Source organism: Pseudopipra pipra, chromosome 13, assembly GCF_036250125.1.
Source record: "Pseudopipra pipra isolate bDixPip1 chromosome 13, bDixPip1.hap1, whole genome shotgun sequence".
NCBI classification, from domain to species: domain Eukaryota; kingdom Metazoa; phylum Chordata; class Aves; order Passeriformes; family Pipridae; genus Pseudopipra; species Pseudopipra pipra.
In genome coordinates, this window is record NC_087561.1 from 951,924 (window position 1) to 960,967 (window position 9,044).

At 53.4% G+C, this 9,044-nt stretch overlaps 1 long non-coding RNA gene across 1 annotated transcript; it reads right to left on the minus strand.

The window, feature by feature from the left end:
* Positions 1-3,266: 3,266 nt before the first annotated feature.
* Positions 3,267-8,331, minus strand: LOC135421250 (uncharacterized). Its single transcript, XR_010433939.1, has 2 exons — positions 8,175-8,331; positions 3,267-4,301 (listed from the first exon to the last, which is right to left on the minus strand). It is a non-coding gene; the product is annotated as an uncharacterized LOC135421250 (long non-coding RNA).
* Between the last annotated feature and the right edge of the window lie 713 nt (positions 8,332-9,044).

Here is a 9,044-nt window from a genome sequence, read left to right on the forward strand (position 1 = left end):
TTGGTAATCTCATTAAGAGCTTGGGGGCTGATCCAAGAGAGCTGGATGTGGCCCCCAGAACTCTGTAAATAACCGTCAGTGGAGCTGGCTCCGTGCTCTGGGCTGAGCTGGGGGGTGCTTGGGGTGTCCTGGTGTGCTCTGCATGCTCCGGGATTTGCTCTGGGACACCGTGCAGGGAACAGCAGGACAAGTTGACAGCGGCCCCACAGCCCTTGCTCAGCCCCATGATGAGCTGGTGATGCCCCTGCAGGTGCTGCAGCCACTGGCTGGGATGAACCTCGTGGGATCACAGAACCACACAACCACTGAGGTTGGAAAAGCCCTCCCAGCCCATCGAGTCCCCCCTGTGCCCAATGCCCACCTGTCCCCCAGCCCAGAGCCACATCCAGGCCTTCCTTGGACACTTCCAGAGGTGGGGACTCCACCACCTCCCTGGGCAGCCCCTTCCAATTCCCGACCACCCTTTCAGGGAAGAAATTCCTCCTGATGTCCAACCTGGACCTGCCCTGGTGATCTGTTTGTAGGATGGTGGGTTTTGAGCGAGGCTTCCCCTGCTCCCTCTCCAAACTCACCCCGAGCCTCTCCAGCGAGTGCTGGATGGGGCCCTGTGAGAGCTGAGTGTGTCTGAGCTGTGGGAAAGGAGCCAACGGATAAACATCACACTCAGGAAAACACAATCGCTGCAGTGGGGAAAATTGATTCCTCTAACAGTTTTATTCACATAATGTTTGGTGGCTTCACCAGAGCTCCTGAGTTATCTCCCTCCTCCGCTGTTTAACGCCGCAGAGAGGATGTTCTCCCAATCTCTTATCTCTTTAATAGCCCTTCCTTTTGAGAGTGGATATATCACCGGATCTGCTGCAGCGTCGCTTACCTCAAACACGGGTTTCTGCTAAAAAATGTTCCCCTTTTGGAAAAAAAGACTGTGTAGAAGTTGCTTCTGCCCATAAAATGAAACTAGAGGAAAAGAGGGTTTTCAGTGGCTTTTGTGGGACTAATGGGGAACAATCCATCCTCTGGATCAGGGCTGTAAAAATCTGTTTTGGCCAAAAACCTGAATTACTATTTGCATATTTTTTTTTCCAACAAAAGGAAATTTATTGACAAACCCCCATGATTTTGGTTCGGTGCCTGTGCAATCTGTCAACAAGGATGAGTCCCCCACACTTAATCCAATTACACAAATATTCTCTCGGCAGAATTATTTGAGAATGAAATAGGCAAAAAAAAAAGTCACTGGGGACTTTTTTGCATCAAAGCACGAGCTCTTCTCTCACGGTGTCAGCTGAGGGGACCCTGCAGTGGCTGGAAGTGCCACCTCAGTACAGCCCATGCAGAGGGACCTGCTGGGGAATGACTGGCACAGCCACAGCACCAGCTCTGCATGGAGAGCTTGGGATATTTTATGGAATTCCCATCCCCTTGGCATCAAAAACTTTGCTGGAAGCTGGGGTGGGTCTGGGGGCTTGGGTCAGTGGAGGTGGACAGAGCCCAGCCCTGGCTCTGCACCATGAGAATCATGGAATCCCAGACTGGTTTGAGTGGGAAGGGACCATAGAGTTCATCCACTTCTACCCCCTGCCATGGGCAGGGACACCTTCCACTGTCCCAGGTTGCTCCAAGCCCCGTCCAACCTGGCCTTGGACACTTCCAGGGATCCAGGGGCAGCCACAGCTTCTCTGGGCAACCTCTGCCAGGGCCTCCCCACCCTCACAGCCAAGAATTCCTTCCCAATCTCCCATCTAACCCTGCCCTGTGGCAGTGGGAAGCCATTCCCCCTTGTCATGTCCCTCCAGGCCCTTGTGCAAAGTCCCCCTCCAGCTCTCCTGGAGTCCCTTTAGGCTCTGGAAGGAGCTCTAAGGTCTCCCCAGAGCCTTCTCTTCTCTTCTCCAGGCTCAACACCCCGTCTCTCCCAGCCTGGCTCCAGAGCAGAGGGGCTGCAGGTGGAAAATGAGTTGAACCCATGGATGCTCCTTTACTCCATGGAGGGAAACAAGCAGCTGCTCATCCCAGCCTGGTGCTCACAGCCAGGGCAGGGCCTGGCAGGCTTTGCTCTGCTCTAACCTGAATCCCCCTTTTCTCCCCCAAGACATTGGGCTGGTCCCCATTCCCATGAAGGCAATTGCTCTGTCTGACACCTCTCTCTGCTCAGAATTTCCTGATGCTCATGTTTCCTCTTCCCTGTTCCTTTCTCACACTTCATGTCTGCAGCTCTGCCTCCATCTGCTTTCCCTCCTTCCTTTCTCCTTCTAAGGCAGGTGGGGGAAAGAGAAGGTGCCTGTGGACCAAGAAAAAATTCACTGTGTCAGACATGGAGCTGATTTCATTCCTGGGGGAAACCTGGGAAAGGCTCCAGGGCTTTCCTGGGGGGGAATCTGGCCCACAGGGAAGCAGAGGCATGGAGAATACGTTAGGAGGGTCACCCCACTGGCTACAAACAGGCTTTGTATTGTTACCAAATGTTCATTTATCCAAAAATAGAATTTAAGAAATGCAGCAACTTTGCACAAGGAATCCAGACAATCCAGGAAATCCAAAGGTAGCCCCATGACCCCGAGAAAGGCCCAGGGTACCCCTGAGAGTGAGGGGTGTGAATGGGCCTGGTAGAGCAGCTCCAAGGGGTGGAAACACGGGACTGTTCATGTATCATCCACTCCAGGGAGAGCGGACGGGCAAAAGCCAGGAATAAATATCACGTTGTCTCCAGATCCTGATGTTTTGGTTAGAACACAACAGCAGAGGCAGCTGCTGCCATCAGCTCTGTGCTGGAGAGCTGGGGCAGGACATCTCCTCGTCCTCTGGGGAGTGCAGCAACCCCATCCCCTCTCTGCACCTCCAGCCATGGCCACCCCCACCAGCACTGCCCCAGGTGTGACCTCTGCAGCCACCCCACCCTCCTGCCTGCCGGGCACCGAGTCACTGGGGCTGTGTGGGGACCCTGCTGGGGTGGGAACAGCTGGTCCCCGGGGGCTGGAAGGACAGTGGGGGCTGCTTGGATCTGGGGGTGAGTGAGACCCCTCCGACAGCCCTCCCCAGAGCCGGCTTTTCCCACGTCCCTGCAAACCCCCATGTGAGCACTGTTGACTTGTTCCCCATCCAAGGTGCTCTCAGAGCAGAGCTCAGGGCAGTGCAGCCACTAGCTGAGTCCAGCCAGAGCCTCACCTTCCCCCTCTGCCCCCGGGCACGTCCACACAGTGGCCAAACTGAATGAGAAGGGAGCCAATGTGAACCGATTCAGAGAAGAATTACTCCAAGAGACTAAAATGTCACTGGCACCCCGATGGCTTTAATGCATTCTGCCTCTTGGCCAGGAGTGAATAACAATGGAAAAGCAGCCCTGCAGAAATATCAACCAGACAAAGTGCAGCGGCAGCACAGAGCGGGGCTGGGGCTGTGTTCAGACACGGCAAACACTGAGAACACAAAAGATGCTCAAAGGGCACCGATGGGGAGATGAGCTGGGTTGGAAGCTCTGTGTTTCCAGGCTTTTTTCTTGCTTTCCCAATGGCCAGGAGCATCATGTTTGCTGCTTCCCTGGCATTAACCAGGCAGCAGGTAGGTGCTGTTTTAGAGGCTTGGCCACAGCTTAGAAACGGATATTGTGGAAGTTAGGGTTGGCCAAATACATCCATCTGCAGTGTAGGAGCGGTGCAAAATCTGGATTTGAAAAAAAACAAACCAACAACAAAAAAACCCCAACAAAAACCTGGCATGTTCCACCTATTTGTGTATTTGTTTCTTTATTTTACCTCCCTTGCCCCTAAAGGAAAAAAAAAAACCAAACCAGACTGAACTAAGACATTTCAATATTTCCTTCAAGAGAAAACCTCTGACTTTTAAATATGAAATTAATTTCATTTTATAATTATGTTCATCCAAATTTGTGTTTTGATGAAGGGCTTGATTATCTCCCCCTCTGCCTAAAACCCTGCAGCTGTGGGGCCACAGGCAGCAGGAGTGGCCCTGGCAGGGACCTCCACAGCCAGCACTTTCTCCTGGAGTCACCTCGAAGGCCCGTAAAGTGACATTATTTTGGCAAGCTGTGCACCAGGACCTTGCTGGGGAGGGGTTTTCTTGGCTCCCACTGTTCTGCCCCCACAGCTGGCTCAGCTTGGGGCTCACAAACCGTGTCTGGGCTCAGGTATCTTAATGAACAATATATAAATATTCCCTTAGTGCTCCTGGGTGTTCCCACCTCTTTTACTTCTTTTTCGGGAAGGCTCTCCCGAACGGACAGGACTTGCCAAGCATCCTTCCCTCAAGCTGGCTGGCAAACAATCCAGAAAGTAGATGTGGAAAACCTGCAGGGAGTAAGTGTTGAGAGCAGTCACAGCACGGGGTGTGCAGGGCAAGGTGGCACCTCTGTACCTTGTCCTTGCTGTGACCTGGCACTGCCATCCAGAGGTGAGGATCCAGAGGGGAGGATCCAGAGGTGAGGATCCAGAGGTGAGGATCCAGAGGAGAGGATCCAGAGGGGAGGATCCAGAGGAGAGGATCGCTTCCAGCACTCAACAAACACCCTCAGAGCTGGGGAGGAACAAGATCCTCAGGATCCATTGCAGGAGTTGGGAGTGCTCCACATCCTCTGTAAAGGAGCAACCTCCATTATCCAGGAAAAGTGAAAATGTAGGTGACCAGGACCCCCATTATCTGGGAAAAGTGTGGATGAACCAGCCGTTCCTCCCTAACTGCTCCTCGGGTGCCTCCTTAGCTCTGTGTTTGTCACCATTTCCTTCGTACTGAGAAGGACACCTGGAAGGCACCCAACGCAATGAACTCTTGTCCTGCATGGATTTTCCTTATTTTCCACTAAAACACAGTTGAGGAGAGTGAGTAGAGACCTTTCCCAGTGCAGCCAAGTGCTGCCTCTGACACAGCTGAGCGGGCGAGCAGTGAGAGCATGGGGGTCACCAGAGGGAGTCACCCCCTGTCTCTTCCCAGTTCCCACCAGCAGGGCCTGGAGACCTCACTGGGTGGGAATGTGGAGGCAGGGGTGTCTTGAGGCTCCGGTGACTACAGGGTGAAACCTCCAGCACGGGGGAGGAGGCAGCAGTGGAGGTGTCACAGGACAATGACGACTGTAAATCAGGGAAATGGATCTGGGAAAGCTGCTGAGCCCAGCTGGGCTTTCACCTGAAGAATTATCAGACACTCTCGATGTTTTGTGCCAATTCGGTGCCACCAGTTTTCTCCCTGTTTCATTGCTTATAAGAGGCAACAGCCAGTGAGTCCCTGGGATCATCTCCTGCTGGGGAACACTGGTTATGGGCTGTGCCAGGGACAAGAGCTGGAGAGTGTCCTTGGGCAGAAGCTGCCCTGGGATGAGATTTCAAGCCAGGTGTGTCAAAGTGCAGCACTCCACCTGATAATTCTTATTTTCTTTTGGCTACAGTTGTTTCTCAGTGTTACTTGGGATTCCCAGCACAAGACAAGTAGCTCCTATTAATACATTTCAGTGATTCCTTGGGATGAACAAACTCTTTCCTCCTGATTTTAAACCCATTCGAACATTATGGATTTGAAAGTTTGTCTAAAGGATCAAATGTTACGGAGAGATTGGGGAAAAGGGCACAGAGAAAAACAAGCTGCAGCTAAAATAATTTTCTACATTTTCTACCACACCCACTGCTCGCTGAGCTCCAGCAGAAATCCTCCCCCCAGCATATAAAACATTCTATCCATCACATTTTAATTTTACTTTAAATCCAATTTGTGAAGGAATGGCTTGAAGTCTTCGGGAAGGTTATTGTTCCAAAATATCAGCGATTCGGGCAAACTTCTAATAACATTTCAAGATAGTCACAAGTCCTTTGGGTCCCTTCTGATCACTCTACCAAAGCCAACAGATTGGACACACATCTGAGACTTTGAAATCTTTGTGGGCAACTGTTAACAAGCAGAACATCAGGAAATGGCATTCCGTGGTGTTCTGCTGGCACGGACCCGGCACGAGACGGGAGCCGAGCTGCAGATGAAGGGCTGGAGGCTGAGGCACCTGGCCCGGGTCCAACCCAACAGTGCTGGGGGTGCTGAGCATCTCAGGCAACACCCCCCTCCCCTGACATGGCTCTGTGAGCAAGAGAGATGTGACAACCTCCTGGAGACTGTTCTGGCCTCGAGGGTTGGATGTGACCGTCCACCCTCCGACAGCTGACGTGGGGATGGGGCCCCTACAGCCCCCCACCCGGCCTGTGCAGGTAGGTGAGCCAGGCTTAAGGGGAAAAAGAGGAAGAATCCATTCTGGACATGGGCATAGAGTTTGTGCTAACTGCAGGTATGTAAAATCCCCCTTTAAAATAGGATGGAAAAGTTCTTCATGGATTGGAAAGCAACTTTTTTGTGGATCAGAAAGCCACGGTGGAAGGGATGATGTCCAAGAACACACCAAGAGGTGCCAGAACAAGCCTGGAATGTGTTGAAGGACTTCACATGTGAGATGCTGTGTGTGACTGTGGCGTGTGGGATTGTGGCACATGTTTGGTCACTGGGGAGAGGAGGACAATTACAGAGGTGGAAAACCAGGAGGAGTGTGTTTTTCCTCTTGATCTTTGCTGTGGAAGACAATGAGGGGAAACATTTCCATTTCAAAAGCGTTGTGCTTCGGAAATCAGAATATGACCCTAATGGGGAGCAGAGTCTCCAAGGAGGAAATCAGGGAGCAACTGGAGAAAGTGTGGTAAATCCCCAGGACTGGATGGTATTTATCCAGGAGTTCAGAAGGAAATCAAGTGTGAACTCCTGGGAAGGTAGTGACATGGATACTCAGTTTATTCTGTGGGTGAGGGAAAGGGAACCACAATTCCTCCTATGGATTAGCAGTCAAAGATGACACCAAAATAAGAGTAATATGAGAGGCAGGCACAGATGTTTCCAAAATTCTCCAGAAAGAGAAAAATTAAAGCATAGCTTGGGAAGAGTTTTCTGTCACTCCTTGGTCAGCCGAAGATCCCCCGAAGGCATTTTGATCTGACAATATCCTGCTACTTGCAGGATTTCGTGCTCACACGTGGCTCCCCAGCGTGTTCCAGCAGGGAGCATCCACAGGCAGCTCTTCTCCCGCCTGCCCCAGATGGGGACAGTCCCCGGCCACGGGTCCCCCCCGCTCAGGCTGCGAACTCCGAACTGCGGCACAGCTGCCAGGAAGCGTTTTCCCGACGTCAGGCACGAACTCCTCGACAACCGATAGCACGAGCCCTATAAAACGAGCCCCACTCCGAGCCCTGCCAAAGGCAGCCCGTGGTGTGCTCAGCACCCCCGGCACTCGGAGCGCAGGTATCACATCCTGCTGTCCCAGCCGGGCGGGACGGAGGGACGGATCCATCACCGACACTCAGATCCCAGAATGGCTGCATGCAGACCGGACCATTACATGCTCTGATTCCTGAGCAGTGAGTCATGCACCGGCAGGGACCAGGTGACAAAGTCTCCATCGCTCCTATCCCCAAAAGCAGCCGCGAGGGAGGAAGAACAGTTCCAATCCGGGGGTCCCTGCCCCCCTCGCTGGTTGCCTGTAAAATCAGACACTGAAACATCACAGCTGGGGGATCCGAGCCCACGCAGCGCCTCATTCTCCCACTTCTTCTGGTTCCCATCCAAAGGAATAAAGGCTCCTTGTGCCGGAGGACGGCCGGCTCCATTCAGGGCCGTAATGGGAGCTGACAGCTCCGGCCGGCAGCCGGCACGGGCATGGAAGCAGCGCTGCTCCGGTCCCCCTGACAACACCAGCCCTGGCTCATCCTGCCGCCTGCAAAAGGTTAAACACGAGCCACTTCCCTCCCTGTTGTTACCGTTTTTTAAATCCCATTGTCTCCAATGTGCCACGGGGGGAAGGAGCGGCCGATCCGTGCTGGAAAGCCCTCCCAGCGGCGTGAGCAAGACACCCCAGAGGTGCCGCAGACGGGATCCGAAACGCCGCGGCAGCGTCGGAGTCATTGTCCCAGCACGGGAGGCAGCCACGGCGAGAGTAGCTGGGATGCACGGGAGGGATGCAGCGAGGGATGGGAGTGGGATGAAGGGGACAGGGCGAGGGCTGGGGGGTAACACTCACACCCCGGCCCCGTGCTCCTCCCTGGGGACCCCTCACATGCCACAGGAAGGGAACAGAAATGCTGCCAGTGGCTTGTCATCACCGAGTAGCAGCTGCAACGGGGCTGGCAAGGACCGGTGAGACGCACCTGGAGAGAGAGGCTGTTGGAATTCTTGGTGGTTCAACCCCCAGGGATCCTGGGAGGGCCCTTCCTGGTGGGGGTTCCAGTGCCCTTGCCCAGGTACCGAGAGGTGAAGCCCCCCAGGAGCCGGCTGTGAAGGAGGGGGATGCTGTGGTGCCATGGCAACGGCCCTCCTCTCCATCCCACTGATAACAGGGAAGCTTTGCTGAAGTGCTTTCGAGGGTTTTAGTGCTATTTGGAAGAGAAAAAAAAGGAGAAAGAGAAGCCTGAAAAAGCTGTGGGGGTTTGGGGACACACGGGAGAGCCCTTTCCACAGATATTATCTTTTGGCATCGGAGAAATGTCCATGCATCAGCTGCCTTGAAAATCCCATGGACAAGTGCAGCCACCCTGAGCACACTTCAGCTCTCAGATAGTCCTGCCATGGTGGGCTTTTGGCTCGGTTTGGGAGGAAAGAAAGGAAAGAAGACACCAAATCCCATACACTGCCAGATGCCCAGCCACTGGGGAATGGCTGACCAGCATTCCTAGTCCCTGAGGGCATTTTTGTGGGACAGACTGTATATGTGGCATAGCTCCAGGCACCGGGAGCATCGCCCACACTGTAGAGCAGGATCTGCTCCTGCCCTCCAAAGCTGGATTTATTCTGCCTGTGTGTGGCTCAGGACAGGGAATGTCCTGCAGATGCTGCTGGAGTCTTTCTGTTTGTTTATTTTCCTGGCAACAGTCATCACAGGGAGGGGACTTAGTGGTTCAACAAGTGTCCTGGGACCACAGATCCAACCCCTGCCAATCCACGAGTGGAAGAGAAGAAACACAGGAGATGTGAGAACATCCCTTTCTTCTCAGCTTGTGCATTTTCCAGGTGCCAGAACC